At 36.5% G+C, this 23,693-nt stretch overlaps 1 protein-coding gene and 1 long non-coding RNA gene across 5 annotated transcripts in view; one reads left to right on the top strand and one right to left on the bottom strand.

Annotated features, from left to right (window-relative positions):
• The window catches only part of KIAA0825 (KIAA0825 ortholog), a 462,297-nt gene that overhangs the window by 320,309 nt on the left and 118,295 nt on the right, over window positions 1–23,693 (top strand). The window lies entirely within an intron of this gene.
• LOC117980229 (uncharacterized) overlaps window positions 1–23,693 on the bottom strand; it is a 237,116-nt gene that overhangs the window by 56,665 nt on the left and 156,758 nt on the right. For 2 of the 4 annotated variants that reach the window (XR_008625330.1, XR_008625331.1), the window contains one exon: window positions 7,056–7,131. The exons of the other annotated variants lie outside the window; for them this stretch is intronic. This is a non-coding gene — a long non-coding RNA (uncharacterized LOC117980229). Of the gene's footprint in view, window positions 1–7,055; window positions 7,132–23,693 lie in introns of those variants that run through there. 4 annotated transcript variants of the gene reach the window in all.

The following is a 23,693-nucleotide window of genomic DNA, read 5'->3' on the forward strand; positions in this document are numbered from 1 at the left end:
AAAATAATTAGAGCTATTTATGACAAACCGACAGCCAGTATCACACGGAATGGGCAAAAACTGGAAGCATTCCCTTTGAAAACCGGCACAAGACAAGGATGCCCTCTCTCACCACTCCTGTTCAACATACTATTGGAAGTTCTGGCCAGGGCAATCAGGCAATAGAAAGAAATAATGGGTATTCAAATAGGAAGAGAGAAAGTCAAATTGTCTCTGTTTGCGGATGACATGATTGTATATTAAGAACACCCCATCGTCTCAGCCCAAAATCTCCTTAAGCTGATAAGCAACTTCAGCACAGTTTCAGGATACAAAATCAATGTGCGAAAATCACAAGCATTCCTGTACACCAGTAATAGACAAACAGAGAGCCAAATCATGAGTGAACTCCCATTCACAACTGCTACAAAAAGAACAAAATAGCTAGGAAAATAACTTCAAGGGATGTGAAGGACCTCTTCAAGGAGAACTACAAACCACTGCTAAAGGAAATAATAGAGGATACAAACAAATGGAAAAACATTCCATGCTCATGGATAGGAAGAATCAATATCGTGAAAATGGCCATACTGCCCAAAGTAATTTATAGATTCAATGCTACCCCATCAAGCTACCATTGACTTTCTTCACAGAATTTGAAAAAACTATTTTAAATTTCATATGGAATCAAAAAGAGCCCGTATAGCCAAGACAATCCTAAGCAAAAAGAACAAAGCTGGAGGCATCACACTACCTGACTTCAAACTATACTACAAGTTTACAGTAACCAAACCACCATGCTACTGTCCAAAACAGAGATATAGAGCAATGGAACAGAACAGAGCCTCAGAAATAATGCCACACATCTACAACCATCTGATCTTTGACAAACCTGACAAAAAACATGCAATGGGGGAAGGATTCCCTATTTAATAAATAGTGCTGTGAAAACTGGCTAGCCATATGCAGAAAACTGAAACTGGACCCCTTCCTTACACCTTATACAAAAATTAACTCAAGATGGATCAAAGATTTAAATGGAAGACCTAAAACCATAAAAACCCTAGAAGAAAACCAGGACATAGGCATGGGCAGAGACTTCAAGGCTAAAACACCAAAAGCAATGGCAACAAAAGCCAAAATTGACAAATGGGATCTAATTAAACTAAAGAGCTTCTGCACAGCAAAAGAAACTATCATCAGAGTGAACAGGCAACCTACAGAATGGGAGAAAATTTTTGCAATCTATCCATCTGACAAAGGGCTAATATCCAGAATCTACAAGGAACTTAATCAAATTTACAAGAAAAAAACAAACAACCCTATCAAAAAGTAGGCAAAGGATATGAACAGACACTTCTCAAAAGAAGACATTTATGCAGCCAACAAACATGAAAAAAAGCTCATCATCACTGGTCATTAGAGAAATGCAAATGAAAACCACAATGAGATACCATCTCACACCAGTTAGAATGGTGATCATTAAAAACTCAGGAAACAATAGATGCTGGAGAGGATGTGGAGAAATAGGAATGCTTTTACACTGTTGGTGGGAGTGTAAATTAGTTCAACCATTGTGGAAGACAGTGTGGTGATTCCTCAAGGATCTAAAACCAGAAATTCCATTTGACCCAGCAATTCCATTACTGGGTATATACCCAAAGGATTATAAATCATTCTATTATAAAGACACATGCACATGGATGTTTATTGCAGCACTATTTACAATAGCAAAGACTTGGAACCAACCCAAATGCCCATCAGTGATAGATTGGATAAAGAAAATATGGACATATACACCATGGGATACTATGCAGCCATAAAAAAGGATGAGTTTGTGTCCTTTGCAGGGACATGGATGAAGCTGGAAACCATCATTCTCAGCAAACTAACACAGGAACAGAAAACCAAACACTGCATGTTCTCACTCATAAGTGGGAGTTGAACAATGAGAACACATGGACACAAGGAGGGGAACATCACACACCAGGGTCTGTTGGGTGGTGGGGGGCTAGGGGAGGGATAGCATTAGGAGAAATACCTAATGTAGATGACAGGTTGATAGGTGCAGCAAACCACCATGGCACATGTATATCTATGTAACAAACTTGCACATTCTGCACAGGTATCCCAGAACTTAAAGTATAATAAACAATTTTTTCTACCAAGAATGTACCTACTCGCTTATTGCCTGATCCCATCTCCCTATCTGTGATGTGCTATTCAATTAAATTTGTTCATTTTTTTTTCAATCAGTAAAATGGCAAAGTCAGTAGGACAAGGGCTTTTGTCTCACTGTGCAATGTTTGAATTCCAAGACTCTGTGAACTAATAAATATCAAATGATTGTCCTTTTGATTTTTTTTTTTACAGCACACACCACTACACTTGGCTATTTTTAAAAATATTTATTTTTAGTAGAGATGACATCTTGCCATATTGCCCTGGCTGATCTCAAACTCCTGGGCTCAAGTGATCTTCCTGCCTCAGCCTCCCAAAGTAGTGGGATTGCAGACATGAGTCACTGCACCTGGCCTGAATATTTTTCAACAAAAGTCCTTTATATTGCTTTGGTTGTTATTTTACTTGTTTGTTCATTCATTTATTCACTCATTCATTTATTCATTCCTGTATGTTAAGAGCTCAACCAAATTTCAAAAAACAGCCATTCTTCTTTTCTTTAGAACAATGGTTGTTCTTATTATTTTTTCCCAAATGTAGGTTTACATTAGGTTTACTCTTTTTTTTTTTTTTTTTCCAGATGGAGTCTTGCTCTGTTGCCCAGGCTGAAGCACAGTGGTGCCATCTCGGCTCACTGCAACCTCTGTCTCCTGGGTTCAAGTGATTCTCCTGTCTCAGCCTCCCGAGTAGCTGGGATTACAGGTGTCTGCCACCATGCCCGGCTAATTATTGTATTTTTATAGAGACAGGGTTTTGCCATGTTGGCCAGGGTGGTCTCAAACTCCAGACCTCAGGTGATCCGCCCACCTCTGCCTCCCAAAGTGTTGGGATTAGAGGTATGAGCCACCACTCCCGGCCAGTTTACATTTTTGCAGTTGTCTAAGAAATAATGAAAACTCTTCTGTCTTCTGTAGTATTATTTTTAGCAAACAACTGAAAGCATGTGAAATGATAGTTATAGAAATAACTCTGCTGTGAGTAATCCTATTCTCAGCCAATGAATGACCTTTTCCAATATGCTGTTACACAAAAGGGTACTGCAAAAGACAGAGGGAAAAGTACTTGGGCCTTAAATTCCATCGGCAACAACAGAAGTTTCCTAGTATCAGTTTGTCAAGAAAGGGGGGTTGATCAGCATAACACCCATACGTTGGGGGCCATCACAGTAACCAATTTGTTGCCAAATGCAGCTCACATTTGAGGTAGGTCTTTTAATACGATTTTAAGTGGCTGATAGAATTGTAATTATTCTTATATTTAAATAATCTCTGGTGGCTGTCAGAACACTCCAGGTTCCACAACTCTTGACAAGCACAAAACCTGTAGCAGCTTTCACAGAATTGGCACGTTGTTTGACTTGGCAAACAGGGTGTTTAAAGCTGTTTTTACAAAAGTTTCCACTATTTTTACAAAAGCTGCTACAGAATTTAAGTTTTTTCTCACATTTCAAACGTATGTGTGTTTGTTTATGGACAGATAAAACCAAAAGAAAAATAGGAAAGCATCTCAGGTTTGGTGCTAAATCTCTACCCAAATAGGTGTATATTAAAAAGACTTGCAACTAGGGCTGTAGATGAATATCCCTATTCTAATTAGCTAAATCAACCTCCGATTTCTCTAACTCAAAGCTTTCTTCCAGTGTCTATGTTGTTCAGCCTGTTCCCGTCATTGCAGCCACCTTATAAATACAACTGTCTCTATTTGAAATTGAACTTGATCAAATATTTATTTTTATAATTTTTTTTCCTTAAAAATGGCCCCAATACTGTTTTTAAACACTTTTACCTTTAATTAGGAAATCAGAGATGGGGGGAAAAATCTGGGCCCATGTTTTATATCCCTGAGATGGTGAACACTTGAGGGCTTAGAGGGATGCTATAAATTGCTGGAAGATAAAGCCATTCACCTACAGACTCATTGCTTCATTTCCTGCTTCCAGCTACAGGTCCCTCCATTTCCATCATTTTAGTTACCTCCTCTCAAAAACTTTGGGTGAAAGCAGAATTGGGTTGACCTCAGGGCCTTTAGCCATTTTTTCCAGAGGATGTCTTTTATAAAGGAGCAGAAGCAATAGACATGGCTCATGTCCTTTAAACTTTCCTCCTTGGAATTTTGGTTAAAGTTGATGAGACTGAATTTTTGAGCCTCTAGGACCCTCCTCAAGAGGCCCAATGCTGTTCTAGTGCCCCAAGAGCAAGAACACCTCAAGGATGTCCGATGGATTCCCAGGTAGTAGCCCTGGGAGCACCACATGACAGGCTGAGTTACCAGCCAGCCTTGTGACACAGCCTGGCACCACCAGTAAGATCACTTAAAAATTCATCATTTCATGATGGTTACTAAATATTTAAATTTAATACACATTTCTAGAAATTCTATGAATGGGAGACTGACATTTCACAAGTTCATTTATTAAGATGTTTAAAGGCAGGTTGTCCTTAATGTAATAATTTTCTTCAGCTTCTAAATACATCTTGAGATGAAACAGCCTATATTAGTTTATCATTTCTTAGGCCCTTGAAATTTTAACACAAGCAATATACAAGACTCTTGTATAAATATACAATAATTGTTTTGAAAGTCCTGACTTGAAAAATAAGGTATCTCAATCCTGCAGAATTATTATACTTGTTTTTGAAACGGAAAGAAAATATAGTGGCTGAAGTAGTTGCCCCTTTTTATTCATCAAATGATAATTAGTGAAGATGTAAAATCTGGCAAATCAGGATTCAGGAAATGATGTTTGCTTGTTTTAAGCATTTAGTAAAGTGCTAATTGTCTTCATATTTTAAGATAGCATTGCAGACCTTTGGATGTGTCTGCAAAGACTGGTTTGTATTATGTTGATAGCTACAAGTCATCAGCTATCAGTCGGAAGACTGATCCATATATTTGTAGCTGAAGGTAACGTAGTAGAAGAGTTTTAATAATAGTTACCATTTATTCACCAGGCACTGGTGTTGGTGACTTTATATACATTACCTCATTTTATCTTCATGATGACCATTCAAGGTACAGGTATTATTACCCCTATCTAACATATGAAGACACTGAGACTCAGAAAATATAAATGATTATCTAGAGCATACAAGTCTAGTAAAAATGGAGCCTGTGCCACCTCCTGTCCTGGACAAAAGAACACCTGAACTCTGGTTATAAGACGAGCCCAGGGAGGTGTGGAACTAGCCTATGGGCAATAGGAGTCAGAGCCCAGGATAATCTCAGTAGAGAAGCAGAGGTGGGGGTGCAAATTCCCTGAGTACCAGCCACAGCACCAGGACACAGTCCCCCATAGGTGAAGCCAGCGTTTCAAGACAGCTCCATGTGGCACCAAAGCTTCTGTTACCAGCCTGGGTGATGAAGCAAGACCCTTTCTTTATAAAAAGTTTAAAAATTTGCTGGGCATGGTTGGGTGCACCTATAGTCCAGCTACTTGGAGGCTGAGATGGGAGGCTCCCTTGAGCCCAAGAATTTGAGGCTGCAGTGAGCTATGATTATACTACTGCACTCCAACCTGGGTGATAGAGCAAGACCCAGTCTCTAAAAAAAAAAGAAAAAAAGAAAGAAACCTTCTGTTATTCCCTGTATGATTTGTGAAGCACCCACTAGGTGGCTGGTACTAAGGGATATAGAGATAAGTAGGACAGGCCCCTGTTGTCAGAGAACCTACAGTCTAACGGAGGAAACTGACAACAGAAAGAGATCTTAGTCAGTCAGGGTATTTGATCATTGTAAGTGTGTATGGGATTGCCAAGGAGCAAAGATGAATAGGAGGTGGGAGTGGCAATCAGTGAAAGCTTATTGGAGGTCTTATCTAATCTAAATTTTAAATGACAAGTAGTTAAACACACACATACTGTTCATGGACCTTGTTATGCCACCTTGTCCAAGTCTGCTAATCAGAAAGAAAGATAAAAAACAAATGAGTGTTGTCAGCACTCAATATTTTTGCTTGGTTTGACTTTGTAGCCATGTTGACACTATACTTGATCTACCCTTGTCCTAAACAACATGCTGACTTCTTGATTAGGGGTTTCTGTTTTGCTTTCAGTGCATTAGGCAATGTGCCACTCAGGTAGCAGAATTTGATTATAGTTTTCATCCTTGCTTTCTGAATTGCTGTGGATTTTCTCTGGTGTTGGCTGATATGTGACTTTTGCAGTTTTTGATTTGGAAAAGTTTCTTTGAGGACTAGCAGGATGGACTAACTCCCACCTCGACTCTAGCTTCTGGTTTTATTTTTCCTGGCCGTGGCTGTATGTGCTGTGTTTAAGAAGCTTAAGCCTATGATTACAGGGCTGTTTTGTCTAAGAGCTGTGAGGAGAGGATCAAAAGTGATACCATCAGCTTTGGCATTACTAGTCATTACCTAATGGACTTTTCAGTCTTCATAACTTTCTTAGCCCAGTTAAACCTAGGCAATAGCCAAGGAAGTGTAAACCTGCTGACAAACTTTAAATTCTTTCACAAGGCCAACATACAGACAATAGCTCCCTGCATCACTGACAACCTAAAACCATATTATCTTTGCAAGAAAGTCCAATTGCTTGTCTCTTGAATAAGGGATTTCAGTACGCAAAACTTACATTCAATATGGGCAGTTTTGTATCTTTCTCAATTTACAGGTATTATTAATATCTGTGTAGAGACAGTATCATGTATATCAAATGAAATGAGAATGGACTAGATTTCTTCAATGAAAATGCTAGGAAATTGAGGGTCAGATAAAAATCCGAAGAACATATAAAAATCCAGAGTATGTTTTAAAATAGCTGTTTTTTTAAAAAATAATTATTTGTTCATTCAACAAATATTTATTAAATGCCCATTACATGCCTGACATTGTTTTAGGCACTTGGAATACATCAGTGAACAAAATAGATAAACTTACTTGCCTTTAATACCTTTACATTCTAGAATTATTTGCTTTTCTTTGGAGAAGTCAATAGTTAATTCAGTACTCCAGCTGACCTATAAAGTAATGTAAATTACACATACAGCTTTGAATTTTATTTAACCAATTGATAATCTTATATAATGTCTATAATTGTTTTAGTTGTTCTGTATTATTCATGCATTTAACAAAAATGTATCGAGCAGCCCCTGAATATGAAACACCAAGCATATGTACAAAATAGAGACTGCCCTCAGGAAATTCAGTTCTGTATCAGAAATTGAGACATACACACAAATCACAAATCACCATATAGAAATTAGTACACGATACATGTAGTAAAGTGATACAATGTTTCTACATATCTAAGTGAGATCTGTGGCAGAGGGTACGGCACAGGTGGAAAGATGAATGTGCAATCAAAGGATGCTGCACAGAGGGTAACATTTAAGGGACCACTTCAGAGTGGGAGCCATTATTGGCAGACTGCATTGCAAACAGAGGGTAAAGGAAAAAAAGGGAAAGATGTATTTTAGGAACAGCAAAATAGCACAACTTGACTAGTGCATAGTAGTACTTGAAACTTGTATCAATTCCAGACTGTGAAGAGAATTGAATGATAAGCTCCAAGTTTGTACTAGGTAGAAATGAGGGGAGGGAGGGCACTGACAAATTTTTGCTATAGAAATGTCCTAAATATATCATGTCTAAATGGGTAAACTTGTAACTTGTCTGCAGGGTGATTAGTGCAGGCTGAGCCAGCGTGCTGTGGTAGTTAGAATGGAAGGACTGCTGTTTGGTGGCAGTTGCCGTGCACAGTGTCTTAAGGTATAATTAAGTATTATCTGGACCAATTCAAAATGGGGTGATATAGGCAAGGATATCTGTGGACTTCCTCAAGAATACCACCCACTTCATATACATTCATAACATAATCCTGTCAAAGTGGCACCTTTAATAAAGAAAAAGCAGTTATAATTAGGTATTGGGAAACTATAGCAAATTTGAGAACATGAAAGGTCCAAGAAGAGGAAAATATCAAATGGGAAAGTGGTGATTCATGTCGCATTAACATCATTAGTTAGGCAATTCTGCCCAAATAAATAATTTTTATATACATTTTTTACAATACAAGTTTATTTGAGAGGATAGTTTTAAATGTCACCATTTTCTTTATGTCAGATCCAGATGAGTGACTATGCATCAGCAAACTTTGCATTTGACAAATGATCACTTCTTCGCATTCAGTGTGTAATAGAACAACTGGTTGGATTCCTCACTTTAAGATATATCAACATTTGATTCCATCAACACTTAGAAAATCAGTAGATTATTCCTGTGGTGCCAATTTAGGCATTCAGTAATCGCGTTTGGGTTTAACTGGTAAGCATTCTCCTCCAAGTGCTTAGACATCAAAAAGATGTGTTGAGCTTGCAAAGTCATAAGCTATACATGAGGTTATTTTTTAGTTTGGAAGTAATTGTTTTAAAATACTAATTGGACTCACTGAAAACTCATTAAGAAGACAGTTAAATATATTATTAGGGAATAACAAATAAATTTTTTAAAATGTAAGCTAAAATTTATCTCTTAAATTCAGTTGATTGCTGCTGAAATTTTGCTATATCTACATTGGTCTTATTTGAATAACAAGTTGGGATTTTTAAAAGTATTTAAGGATTTTGCTATTTTTAGTGACTTTATTAGTGATTTAACATGAACATGAATCTTAACCAAGGCATGATTTCTGTAATTATTCCTTAAGAATCTACTCTATTCCTGTGGTAAGTTAATTACGGATCATTTAACATGAGACAGAAAACAGCCCCTACACTGGATAGCAGAGAACTTTAAATTTTATTTCCAGCATTACCACTGATTAATTGTGACAATGAACAAGTCACTTAAGCTCTACATACCTCAATTTCTTCATCTGTTAAAAGGAAATAATATCTGTCACAAGACATTTTCAGAGCTCTTTGGAATCACTGACACAAAGAAGTTCAATAAATCAAGAGTAGTATTATTATTACTCATCCAAAATGTAATAAAAGATTTTTTAATGTAGTAACCGTTCAGCTCAGATTTAAATATAAAGTCTCTGAATTTAGAATTCATTCCTACTCTTGCCTTTTAGTCTTGAATGTTTACATTCATTTCTTCAAGCTTCAATCCTCTGAAGGTAATTATTGCATTCTTCTGCTTTGCTGAGAATCGTTTTATATTATGGCTTCCCTATCTTCTATTTTAGGTGCTAACTTCTTCATTTTGCACGCCCTCTCTCCACCCTCAGAATTTTTTACACCTTTTGTCTCTTTTTTACTTTGCACTTTTTGTATTTTTATTTGAAAATATTTCTTATGATTTTTTTCCCTTTAAACAGACTATTGTATACCCTGAAATTGGCTTTCTGTATATCTGAAAATTAAAGTCAAAGTTATTTGCCTGTCCTTGATCATTCCTACAAACATTTCTTACATTACAGAGGCAGGTTGTATTTTGTTAAGTAACCAGCAGAAAAGCAACTTGGTCTTGAGGATGAAACTGAGAACACAAAATTAACAGCTGACATTATTTGAAATAGTCAAATAGTAATTATGAATTTCAATATTTCATATCAAGAATATTAGCCATATAGGATTTTTAGTTCATCATTCTTTTTCTTCTGACAGAATTTATTTGTGGTGATACCTTACTCATTTATTAAATTCACATATATTCATAGGTTTGTCTGTTCTCTATTCTGTTCTATTCATCAGTTTGTCTGTTTTTGTGCCAATCCAATATGAGTTTTAATATTATGGCTTTATGGTATGTCTTAATATCTAGCAGGACAGTTCTTTCTTTTTAAAGGTATATTTAGCTGCTGTATATAGTTATAATCATATAAATTTTAAAGTAAGTTTGAATTCATAAAAAAAATCCACCTGGAATTTTGGTTGGGAGAACTGATGTTGTATTAAGTTGTATCTGATACTGTCTTAGGCATTGCCTGTTGAAGTGAACTAGTTCAATAAAATGATATTTTAAATCATTTTAAATGGCAATAGAACCTTCCATTAAAAAAAACTCTGATTCTAAAACAAGCAAAAGACATAGTTCCTTCATTCTGTCAATGGGTTTATAGTCTAATTGAGAACATCTTCCAAAAGACAAGAATATTTACGAAGCAACTTGCTAACATTTTGGTGGCAGGCATGCTGAGATGACAGAAGGAAGAGGAAGTCAGATGGTATGGGATGGGATCATCCGGGAAGACTTTTTGGCGGAATACTTGATTAAGTCAGATTTGGAAGGTGGGGAGAACATGGAACAAGATAAGAGGTGGGCAGTTTTGAAGAGAGAAAAATAGCAAAACATGGAGACCACAGATAGGTCTCCGTACAGCAGCTGCTGCTGAGACTCAGTAGGGAAGGGGGAAAGGGGAATTTATTTATCTACAACAGTGGTTCTCAATCAGGGCCTATTTTGCACTCTCAGGGGACACTTGTCAGTGTTTGGAATGTTTTCGTTGTCACAACTGGAAGAGGAGGGGTTGCTACTGGCATGTGGTAGGTAAGGCCAGGAAGGCTGCCAGACATCCTACAATGCACGAGGCAGCCCTAAAAATTATCCAGCCCCCACTTTCAATAGTGCTGAGGTTGAGAAACCCTGCCCTAAAACTAACTCTCAATCCTAGCTGCACAGCACAATCACCTAGGAAAACTGAAACACAACCAACACTTAGGCCTCACCCACAGAGATTCAGACTGCATTGGTGCAGGGCCTGGGCCATCAGTTGTTTTAAAATCTTCCCAGGTGATTTTAACGTGTGGCCAACTTGGAAAACCCTGCTGTGAATTCTTGTAGTTGAAAGGGGGAGACAATTAGATTGGAGGAAATTTTTTTTTGTACTTTTCATTCATGCCACTTTCTTATTTATGTCTATACTTTAAATGACAATACGCAAGAAAATGCTTTTGGGTATGGCAAGTGTGTGTGTGTGTGTGTGTGTGTGTTAAATCACTTACGTTTGAATTAATATATAAAAGTATCACATTCTCCTGACTCCACCGAAAAGAGCCTATGCTCTGCTAAAACTGCCATTTTACAAATAAGTGCTATAAATGTGTATTTTAAGTCAATTTACAAATCTACTAAAGCAAACAAAATATTCTTACCATTTATGATTGGCTTCTCTCTATATTAAGATATTTAGAAGTATAGTATGGGCACAAACTGAATTGTCAGTACTTTTGTCAAATTATCCAGCTATTTAGTATGATTTCCAAATTATACTTCTTGCTCAAAACACTGATACAGTTTGGTTTCTCATGTCCTGGAGTTATGTTGTTGATTTTGAAATGGGCTTCTTTTTCCAAACTCCAAACCTGTGGAGCAGCTGGTGGTGTTTAGTAACCGTCTGCACCAGAAGTCTCATCTTTTTAGCATTTAAAATTAATTTTTCTCATTTTGGCACATAAAGAACCCAAGTGTGCCCCTTACGTCATTACCTGAAATATTACAGTGGCACTAGCAGTGAGGACGTGTGGTGCAGCAGCTATTTGAGCATCAGATATAGTAGCACTGATAGGTTACACATAAGGAGATTATACCAGGAGAGGGCCTGCACCCTTTACTGTAGAAACAGGAGGTTTATATTCACGTGGTTTGCAAATATGCTGTAACAATGAATATAACATCAATGGTTCTGGTTGGGTTTTCTCCCACTAAAATGGCAAATCTCTTTATGCAAAAGATGAGTGTGTCATGCCAAGTACTCATGATAGATGAATACTGAATTGATCCATGTAAAAAATTAGAGCTGAGCTCCCAGATAATCTGGATCCCTCATGGCTAACCGAACCCAAAACAAAAATGTTTCAGTTTTACCATAAGATAAAAAACTGTATTTCTGGTATAGTACAGAGAGTTCTGGACTGGGAGTGAAGAAACCTGGGGTTTGATTCTGGATCTACCAGGCATGTTGTTTAATGTTCTCTATTTTATGATCACCAGGCACTAATCATCCCTCACCTGGAATTCAGTAGAAAAATGCTCCCAACTAGTCTTCCGAACTCCAGTTTTATTCTTCTTAAATCCATCTTCCACTCTGCTGCCAGCATGAACCTTCTAAAATATAAAACTAATCCTGTCACTCCCCAGGCCACTGAGTGTGGCTGTGCCGACTGAGCTTCTTCTAAAGATATCGTTTGATGCTTTTTATCCCCTGGGTCTTCATTCATGCTGTCCTTTCGGCCTGAAACATATTTCTTCATTCCTTTATTCCTAGTTAGTCCTCCTCATACTTTAAGATGCATCTCAGGAGTTACCTCATCCAGGGAACTATCATATTAGGTGCTTTTCCTTAGGCCTAGGCTTCCTGTTGCTTCTATTAAAATTATCGAAAAGTATCTGTTTAGGTGGTGGTCCTCCTATAAAGATAGTAATATGCTCTTCAAAGACAGATAACTGATCCTAATTATCTTCCCCTGATGCCTAGCATAATGTCTGGCAAAGAATAGGCATTCAGTAGGGAAGAGTATGGAAAGGAAGGAAGAAAGAAGGGAGAAGAAAAGGTGAGGAGAGAAAAGGAAGGGGAGAGGTAAGATTGAGTAAGTAGAGATAAATGGGTAAGATAGGATAGAAAAAGAATGGGAAGAAAGGCGGGAAGAGGAATGATGGATGATGCAGTTGGTCCACCCTGATTTTTAAGATCTAACCGACTTAAATATTTGCAATTCTGTACCATTATAATATTCCATTTAAACACTCCTCTTACCATGGTATTTTGTATATTGTGCCATAGTCATTGTTACATTATTCTCTGGGTTTCAATAGATTGTCTAGCACCGGATCTGTAGTAAAGGAGCAAAATCAAGACCATGAGCTAGACTTCCAAACCTCTCTAAATTTTGCTTTTTCTCACTAAAAGCAAAAGTTGCTGACCTTATTTTAAGTTTTTTTGTAGTTCATATTAGTCTCTTGATAGCTCCAAGGCAGCTTACTTAGATATTATATACCACATAATGTATAAATAGGACTTATTTAAGAATATATGAGTATCTAAAAATTTAGTAAATTTTTCTTACAGCCTGTTACTAATTCATAGTTTATAATCTTTCATTAATTACAATATAGGTGCTTTACAACACCTGCCTTTTAAATGGCTTAGGTTTCATGTATAAAATTGTGACAGGGCAGAATTTCATATTGTATTTTGATAAAAATAAAGTAATTGTATTGAAATAGCTAATTTACATAATATGACCATTCAATTCCCATATTAAGAAAAGTAAAGGTGAGAGAGAAATCTGTAATTTACATAATGACTTCCCATAAAGAGACCCACATATGGGGGAACAGAATTGAAAATTTAGGAAAGTATTTAGATAATTTGAGACAAAACAGAATTATCATTTAATTATGCATATAGAACTTCCCATATCTGAAAAAGGTACATTTCAACTTCATTTACTGTCAAAAATATGACTTAAGAAGTAGTGATCATTCAGGATAGAAGTTATTTCCAATCACAACAAATCTTTGTAAATACAAGTTGCCTAATTTCCTGTGCCCACGGTGCTACAAGAAACACTGATGGAGCTCTGAACTCAGGGTACCTGACTTTAAGAAAAAGGCTAACTCAACAATACAACTTAGTGTCAATCCATGTCATTTTTTAAAAATCCCTTATCACAAAACACATAGATACTATCTTTTTCAGTTCCTTGAAAAATGTAGCAAATATTCAATAGTATTTGTTGCTTTTTCTAAATTCCAAATTTTCATACTGAATTTTCTATATGGAATACTTATAGCTCAATGCAAACAAATTGTGAAATGTTGCAAGCAGGAATGCCTTAATATACTTATTTCCATTGTGTGTTAAAATTGATTGCTAGAGGCAATTTATTTTTCCTAATTTTTATTTTTTGAAATTTTACTTCAAGTTCTAGCATACATGTGCTGAACTTGCATGTGTGTTACATAGGTATACATGTGCCATGGTGGTTTGCTGCACCTATCAACCCATCATCTAGCTTTTAAGCCCCTCATGCATTAGGTATTTGTCCTAATGCTCTCCCTCCACTTGCCCCCAACCCCCTGACAGGTCCCACTGTGTGATGTTCCCCTCCCTGTGTCCATGTGTTCCCACTGTTCAGCTCCCACTTATGAGTGAGAACATGTGGTGTTTGGTTTTCTGTTCCTGTGTTAGTTTGTTGAGGATGATGGTTTCCAGCTTCATCCATGTCCCTGCAAAGGACATGAATTCATCCTTTTTATGACTGCATAGTATTCCACGGTGTATATGTGCCACATTTTCTTAATCCAGTCTATCATTGATGGGCATTTGGGTTGGTTCCAAGTCTTTGCTATTGTAATAGTGCTGCAATAAACATCCATGTGCATGTGTCTTTATAGTAGCATGATTTATAATCCTTTGGGTATATACCCAGTAATGGGATTGCTGGGTTGAATGGTATTTCTGGTTCTAGATCCTTGAGGAATCGCCACACTGTCTTCCACCTTCTGCAATGGTTGAACTAATTTACACTCCCACCAACAGTGTAAAAGCATTCCTATTTCTCCACATCCTCTCCAGCATCTATTGTTTCCTGAGTTTTTAATGATCACCATTCTAACTGGTGTGAGATGGTATCTCATTGTGGTTTTCATTTGCATTTCTCTAATGACCAGTGATGATGAGCTTTTTTTCATGTTTGTTGGCTGCATAAATGTCTTCTTTTGAGAAGTGTCTGTTCATATCCTTTGCCTACTTTTTGATAGGGTTGTTTGTTTTTTTCTTGTAAATTTGATTAAGTTCCTTGTAGATTCTGGATATTAGCCCTTTGTCAGATGGATAGATTGCAAAAATTTTCTCCCATTCTGTAGGTTGCCTGTTCACTCTGATGATAGTTTCTTTTGCTGTGCAGAAGCTCTTTAGTTTAATTAGATCCCATTTGTCTTACTTACCTACCAGGTAGGTAGTAAGTGTACCTTATTATCTCATTCAGTACTCTGTTTTATTTCTGGTATTGCTCGCCTGGGTTGTGAACAATTATCAGAAATAAAACAGAGTATCAAATGAGGCTGAAAAATCTTACCTTTACTCTTGGAGAGACCAGGATGGATGTAGCATGTGGGTTTCTGAACCCTACAATTAGACACTTACCCACTTAGGCAGATCTCAAGAAAAAGAAGAGTAGAGTTGAGCAATGCCTGCTTAGTTATTTCCAAACTTGCCAGTAGGCTAAGCCACTCCTCCTGGCCCTGAACAGAGTGAGTAAAGAGGCGGAGAGAGGCCAAAAGTGTGCTTAGGAAAAGAATTCTCATTTTATGGAAAGCAGGGGCTGGTTTTTCTAACTCCTCTGCAGAGAATAACCAATGCCTAGCCATAAGGCTCTTTGATAGCAGGCCCTCTCTATTCCTGCTATCAAAGAGCCTTTGATAAGAATTAAATTTATTTAATAATTAAATAATTAAATAATTAAGAATTAAATAAATCTTAATCAATCTATTTCTTATTATCCAGCAATAATGATCATGTTGACATTTTCTAAAAACACTATGCAGACATTTCCCAAAACTAGTCCTCATCAAGTTGACAACGGTCTCACCAATTAATAATGTCTGCTTTTGGGGATTTTTTTGGTACGCCCCCATCTGATATTATAAGTGGCATAGCGATTTTAATCTAGGCTTGTCAAATCCCACACTCTTTCTGCTACACCTCTGGCTTCTTATAACGAATGGTCTTGCATAGCTAATGTGGTCTTTTCCATATTCTATGTGAAATCACCCTACTCCACCAATTTCTCCTTTCTCAGGAAAGAAGTCTGCATTAGGTAAAAAAAGAAAACCAACCTGAGCAATTGGGAAGGACATAGGTAAATATTAAAGAAACAGCCATAACGCCAAATGCAACTTTAAAACAATAAATAACACAAGGCAGGATATTGAGCAATATTTGCCATGCCCGTAACCACTCACATTCTTAGTCTAATTTTCTTTCCTAGTTTATGTTCTTTCATTAGACTGTGAGTTAGACTTCTATATGTTACTACACACTTAATAAAGATATTTCATTTTTCCTGGTGTGCTTCCAGAGACCTAGCATGCAGTGAAGGTTTTATAGTCCTGTGCAGTGCAGCAGATGTCATTCCATTTGCCTAAGTCCTGCTGACATTTGGAGATGTGGATTAATTGAGCTACAGAATGAAATTTAATTAAAATTAAATACAGACTTGGCCATTGTATCTGTTCATTTCCTGCACTCTAGTATGTGTATTTGCAGGCAGCGCCATAGTTAATTTGTTTAATTAGGATGCTCTGTGGGGGAAGCTGCACTTTGTTTTACACTGAAAGACTGAGGGTGTGGTGGATGCCAGGTTGGATTTCATTACACACAATGCGAGCTGTGTAAATGATGCTACTGATGAGCCTCAAAGGACTACCTGAGGGAGCAAGGTGGCTCCATATGAACCCATAGAGAGACAACATGTCATAGACAACATTTAGTGATGTCTTTTAAATTGACATTACATGACCACAGAAATCTTGTCTATTACCCATTAACATGTTGCCATAGTATTTGTTCACTCAAACATTCATTCATTCATTCATTCAACAAAGATTTTTTTGAGTACGAACTGTGTGCTAGGTCTTGAGTTTAAGGTAAGCACTATTATTAATTGTAACCATATTCTTTCTAGTAACTCCAATTGGAGAGGTTGCTACTTCTTTAAGATACATTTTTTAGAACAAGATAATATAGGCTATCTAAAGTTTATCTCTGGAATGAGGAGAAACTATATTACTTTATGTTTTAATGAGATTGTATCAGGGCAAGTTGCATAGATCCTACCCTTCCTTTGATATCCATTGCAAAGATCACCTCCTTCTGGGGGGCTTTCCCAATTCCTGCGGTGGAAAATGAACTCTATTCCAACAACTCTCCAAAGTACACAGAAGTTCTTTGTGTTATATATCTAGATTATAAGCTTTTTGTCAACATCCTCTTAATCTTAAAAAATGTGTAGGCTAGTGCATCATTTCCAGAATGTCCTTGAAGACTATTTCTTAGATTGAATATACTGTATTGTCAAGCATATGTGTTCCTTGGTAGTGGACCATTACTGTTTTGGCAGTCTAGCGTCATGTTTTCCTTCTGAGGCAATAGCACAGTACCTCTACTTTGACAAATCACTTCTCCCACCCCTATATACCTCAGGTAAAGGTGAGTGAGCTGGAGCCTGAGCCAATCAGTGTATTCCACCCCTCTGTTATTGGTTCAGAAATGGTCACGTGACACAAGCCAGCCTAGTCAGAACCAATACTGCTACATTCTAAGGCCTCGGTTTCTCTTCTGTTGGACATGAAAGGATGAAGCTCATGAGTTCCCTTTTTCTGCAAGGGGAGAATTGTCTGAAAATGGAGGCAACCCAAAGGAAGCTACAGTGAAGTAAAGAGAATCTTGTTACTCATCCGTTGCTGCTTTGTTATCTTAGCTAATGAGTTTTTGCTGAAGTTGGTCTGAATTGTGTTATAGAAAGGTTTTATAGATTATTAGCATGCCAGACCAATTTCTGGCTGTAGTATGCAGAAGAACCATACCTGATCAGCCTCATTATGGCGATCATTTATATGACACTTGCTATTCTGCAAGCTCCTTAAGGACAGGTACCTTTCCTCTTATCTAGTGACTCAGTAATTAGCTCAGAGCCTGGAATAGTGTGTGCTCAATAATATTATTTTGTTGAAATTAAAGAATAAATGTAAATTCTGGTGGTTATATGACAATGTCAATGAATAATCTTTTTGTAGTAAAACTGCTAAAATTGACATATTGCTCACAAACCCTTTCACTACTTTTTTTTTTTTTTGCTCTTGTTCATATGACTAAAAGGTCACCCAGCAATTTCTAAGGGTGAAAGAGATAGTTAAACCATCTCATATTAATAACCAGCCTTATGTCAAAAACTCCCTGAAAAAGAAACTCTACAACCCCATTATGTTATGTATGCCAATGTTAACTATTCTTACCACCTAGACATTCTTCTTTATGTTCCCTGCATGATACATAGAGATTCTGAGTCCTCATAAATTCCAAGGTAAGCATTTTCTCAGTTGAGCTATATTGCTTCTAGCTATTGACTCTCAAATTGGTTCAAATCAAAGAGCACATCATGTTCTTTCTGGCACATATTTTCTATTCTGTACCAATTATACCTATTTCATATGGACAATATTCTATTAGTCCTTGGAGTTATGGCAAAATAAGCTTAATATTTTTTTCTCCTTGTATATATCTTTTGTGAATTTAATCCTGCTCTTTTTAACTCTCATTTTCCACAGACACAGTAATATTGATAAGGTTGACAACTAAAATAATAATTAACATTTGGTAAGCATTTTTTTTTACCTCCTAACCATTACATCAGTCCTCACAATAAAATAGGAGATAACTATTCTTATCCCCATTTTCAACATAAGAAAGATGAGGAGGCAGAGATTTAAACCCCAATCACCTTTAAGAAATTTGCTGAGCTGTAGGACATAGGGAAACTTAGGAAGAATTTATGATTTTGATAGATAAACATTTTAACTATTCTATTTGGGACATTGAAACCTCCAAAAGGAGAGATGGAGTAATGGGGACAGAGGCTGAAAATTTTCTTATTGCGTACTATGCTTACTGTCTGGGTGACGGGATCAGTAAAAGCCCAAACTTCAGCACCAAACAATGTACCCTTGTAGCAAACCTGCACATGTACCCTGTGAATCTAAAATAAAAATGGAAATATAAACAAATAAATAAAATATTCTATTTGTAGGATACTGTTAAGAAATGTTCCCAGTATTATATTTTCTTGATTAATATGAGCTAATATTAATAAATGCCTCTCCGTACACATATACACACATAATAGCTAACATTTTTTGAGTTCTTACTATGTGCAAGGCACTGTAGTAACAACTTCTGTATCTGTTAACTCATTTAATACTTGCAACAAATTTATGAGATAAGTACTGCTATTATCTTCATTTTACAGATGCAGAAACTGAGCAAAGAGAAGTTAAGTAACTTACTTATACAAGATCATAAGACTAGTAAATGGTAGAGCCAGAACTTGAACACAAATGCCACAGCTGCAAGGCCACCCTGCTTATCCATATAGGACAATATTTAAGAAAGCAATTAATTTGCATCCTAAATTTATTGTCTGTGTCATCTTTCAGAGTATCTGCCCTGTGCTAGTCACTGAGCTATGTTCTGAGGATACTGAAGTAAACAAGACAGGAGGCCTTTTCCTATGAATTATGTTCCATACATATACTGAGCCAATCAGTGTATTCCATCCCCCTGGCATCTGTGATTGGTTCAGAAATGGGAACATGCCCCAAGCCATGTGCAAGAAACACAAACATTTCTTTGAAATAAGCAACAAATTATGTTTTAAATCTGGTAAAGTTCTAAATTGTAATAAGTTTTGCCAGATTTTTCCCAAGTCAGGAATTATTTTTTTAACCTGCTTGATCTCATTGAAGACAGATGAGTAAATTATTAGGTTGGAGAAAGGAACATAAATGTTCACACAGTTTCTATGTGTTGATCACTTCTGGACATTGGTTGCTTGACAGATGTGGTCAAAAGAAATAATAAAATTTGTATTATGTCTTGTTTTTTACTTAAACTTTTTATTTTTAATTTTTGTGGGTACATAGTAGGTGTATATATTTATGGGGTACATGAGATATTTTGATACAGGCATACAGTGCATCACAGTCACATCAGGGTAAATGGGGTATCCATCACCTCAAGCATTTATCCTTTCTTTGTGTTACAAACATTCCAGTGATACTCTTTTAGTTATTTTTAAATGTGCAGTAAATTATTGTTGAGTGTAGTCACTCTGTTGTGCTATCAAATACTAGATATTTTTCATTCTATCTAACTATATTTTTGTGCCCATTAACCATCCCCATGTCCCTGTCCTCCCCCCACTACCCTTCCCAACTCCTGGTAACCATCATTTCTACTCTATCTCCATGAGTTCAATTGTCTTAGTTTTTTTTTTTTTTTTTTTTTTTTTTTTTGCTTCTACAAATAAGTGAGAAGATGCAATGTTTGTCATTCTGTGTCTGGCTTATTTCACTTAACATAATGACCTCCAGTTCCATCCATGTTGTTGCAAATGACAGGATCTCATTTGTTTTTATAACTGAATAGTACTCCATTGTGTATATGCACCACATTTCCTTTATCCACTTGTCTGTTGATGAATACTTAGGTTGCTTCCAAATCTTGGCCATTGTGAATAATGCTGCAATAAACATGGGAGTGCAGATATCTCTTCTACATAATGATTTCCATTCTTTTCGGTATATACCTTGGAGTGGGATTGTTGGATCATAGGGTAGGTCTATTTTTAGGTTTTTTTGTTTGTTTGTTTTTGTTTTTGAGGCAGAGCCTCACTCTGTTACCCAGGCTGGAGTGCAGTGGCCTGGTCTCAGCTCACTGCAACCTCTGCCTCCCAGGTTCAACGATTCTCCCGCCTCAGCCTCCCGAGTAGCTGGGATTACAAGCATGCACCACCATGCCCAGCTAATTTTTGTATTTTTAGTAGAGACAGGGTTTCACCATGTTGGCCAGGCAGGTCTCGAACTCTTGACCTCAGGTGATCCACCCACCTTGGCCTCTCAAAGTGTCAGGATTACAGGCATGAGCCACAATGCCCGGCCTCTATTCAGATCTTTTCATCATTTTTAAATGGATTATTAGACTTTTTTCCTATAGAGTTGTTTGAGCTCCTTATATATTCTGGTTAATCCCTTGTTAGATAGGTAGTTTGAAAATATTTTCTCTCATTCTGTGGGTTGTCTCTTCACTTTGTTGATTGCTTCCTTTGCTGTGCAGAAGACTTTTAACTTGATGTGATCCCATTTGTCCATTTTTTCTTTGGTTGACTGTGCTTATAGGGTATTACTCAAGAAATCTTTACCCAGTCCAATGTCCTGGAGAGTTCTTATAATGTTTTCTTTAATTTGAGGTCTTAGATTTAAGTCTTTAGTCCATTTTGATGTGATTTGTTGTTGTTGTTGTTGTGCACAATGATATAATTTCAAATTATACCTTTTCAAATTGTCTAGTAAAATATATTTCATACACTTAATACTTCTATTAATACATTTTTCTAAAAAAAATACATTTTTCTTCTCCAATGCAATAGATTTCCCTTCAGGTCAGTACTACCCATTAATGCAGAGTTTGGGGGAAATATTATTCCAACTTTGTGGATATAAGCCAGATTGAGACTTAATATCTTGTCAACCCATGATATCTGCACCTTTTATATTTGTGATTTCATTCTTTATGAGCAATGCCAAAACTCTATTTTCCCCTTCCTATATTGTTTTATCTCCATACATACATTTATTTACATCATTATATGTGTCTGTATTTTTCTTTCTGACTATTGAGTCATAGTAAAATGAGTTATCCTTACTTTCAGATTGTTATAAGAAATTCCCCCCTTCTCCATTGGTCTGTGATACTACCTTTCTCTTATGCTAAATCTCAATATATCAGAGTCTGCTTTTGAATTTCCCATTTTGAATGCTCCATTATGTTCCATAATGGAAACTGGTTTGTCTCTCTATTCATGTACCAATACTGCATGCACCAAAAACTATGGCCTTATAATATGTTCCAGTCTCTGTGGGTAGAATCCCTCATCGTTCTTTTTGCTCAGGATATTCCTGAACCTTCATGTTTGTTCTTTGTATGTGGTGAGAGACAGAGGCTTAGTTTTATTCTTCTGCCTATGGATATCCAGTTTTCCCAGTAACATTTATTGAAGAGACTGTCCTTTCCCCAATGTAAATCCTTAGCACCTTTATTGAAAATGAGTTCACTAGATATGTGGATTTATTTCTGGGTTCTCAATTATGTTCCATTGGTCTATGTGTCTGTCTTTATGCTGATACCATACTGTTTTGGTTACTATAGTTCTACTGTATAATTTGAAGTCAGCTAATGCAGTTCCCCAGTTTTGTTCTTTTTATTACAGCTTCAATCTCATTACTTACTATTGTTCGGTTCAGGTTTTGGATTTCTTTGTGGTTCAATCTTGGTAGGTTATATGTGTCTAGGAATTTATTTATTTCTTCTAAGTTTTTCAATTTATTGGCATGTAGTTGCTCATAGTGACCTCTAATGATCCTTTGAATTTCTGCAGTATTGGCTGTAATGTCTCCTTTTTCATTTCTGAATGTATTTATTTGGGTCTTCTTTTTTTCTTATTTAGCCAGGCTAAAGGTTTGTGTATTTTGTTTAACTTTTTAAAAAAGCAAGTTTTTGTTGATCTTTTGTATTCTTTGTTTCAATTTCATGTATTTCTGCTCTAAACTATTTCTTTTCTTCTACTAATTTGGGGTTTGGTTTGCTCTTGCTTTTCTAGCTCTTTACGATGCATCATTAGGTTATTTACTTGAAGTTTTTCTACTTTTTTGATGTAGCTGCTTATTGCTATAAACTTTCCTCTTAGTACTGTTTTCACTGTATCCCATAGGTTTTGGTATGTCGTGTTTCCATTTTCATTTGTTTCAAGAAATTTTCTAATTTCTCTCTTAATTCCTTCATTGACCCACTGGTCCCTCAGAAACATATTGTTTAATTTCCATATGTTTCTTATAGCAACAGATAGATGGATTTTTAAAAAAAATTCCATTCAGCCACTCTGTGTCTTCTGACTGGAGAATTTAGTCCATTTACATTCAATGTTATTATTGATAAGTAAAGACTTACTCCTGCCATTTGTTATTTGTTTTCTGGTTATTTTGTGGTCTTCTCTTCCTTCTTTCCATCTTCCTGTCTTCATTTGAGTGAAGTTCATTTTCTAAGGTAGTATGTTTTAATTTCTTGCTTTTTATTTTCTGTGTATCTGTTGTATGATTTTGTTTTGAGGTTACTATGAGGCTTTCAAATACTATCTTATAACCCATTATTTTAACTGATGACAACGTAATGTATTATGTCTTTATGGAGCTCTCAGTAAAGAGACTAATTTTGATTATTTAACTATGGCACCTTTAGGGGAACCATAGTCTAGTTCATCTTAACATAACCAATGTAAACTAGCATATTACTTTGTATGTAATAGGGACTGGATAAATATTTGCAAGATGAAAAAAATAGATGAATAAAGATAGGACGACAGTTTTTTTGACAGTTTTGCTACTTTTATGCTTCCTTTATTCAACAATATTGAGCACCTATTATGCACATGACACTGTGCTGTGGAATTTGAGGGGCATATGAGCAGCTTCCAGTTTATACTGGAGATGGAAGAAGCAAGGTTGCACAAGAACAACCAGAATGCCAGGTTGAAAACATCTATTCCATAAGAGATATAAATCAAATATTAGGAGGAACTCTCAGAGAAAAAGATGCTTAGTGAGAAACTGGGTGCCATTTATCCATCAGAGTAATGCATTTTTCAAGATTGGGCTCCTGATGTCTATCTGTGCAGGTGTAACTCAATAGATAGGCAGAGCATGACCAGTAATCCTTTTCTCATAGAATACATTCTAAAGATTCTCCTTTGATTTGGGGCTGCAGCTGCTAGTGGTCTCTTCATCTCATTTGGCCCACTGC

This window comes from Pan paniscus, chromosome 4 (genome assembly GCF_029289425.2).
Source record: "Pan paniscus chromosome 4, NHGRI_mPanPan1-v2.0_pri, whole genome shotgun sequence".
Lineage (NCBI taxonomy): Eukaryota > Metazoa > Chordata > Mammalia > Primates > Hominidae > Pan > Pan paniscus.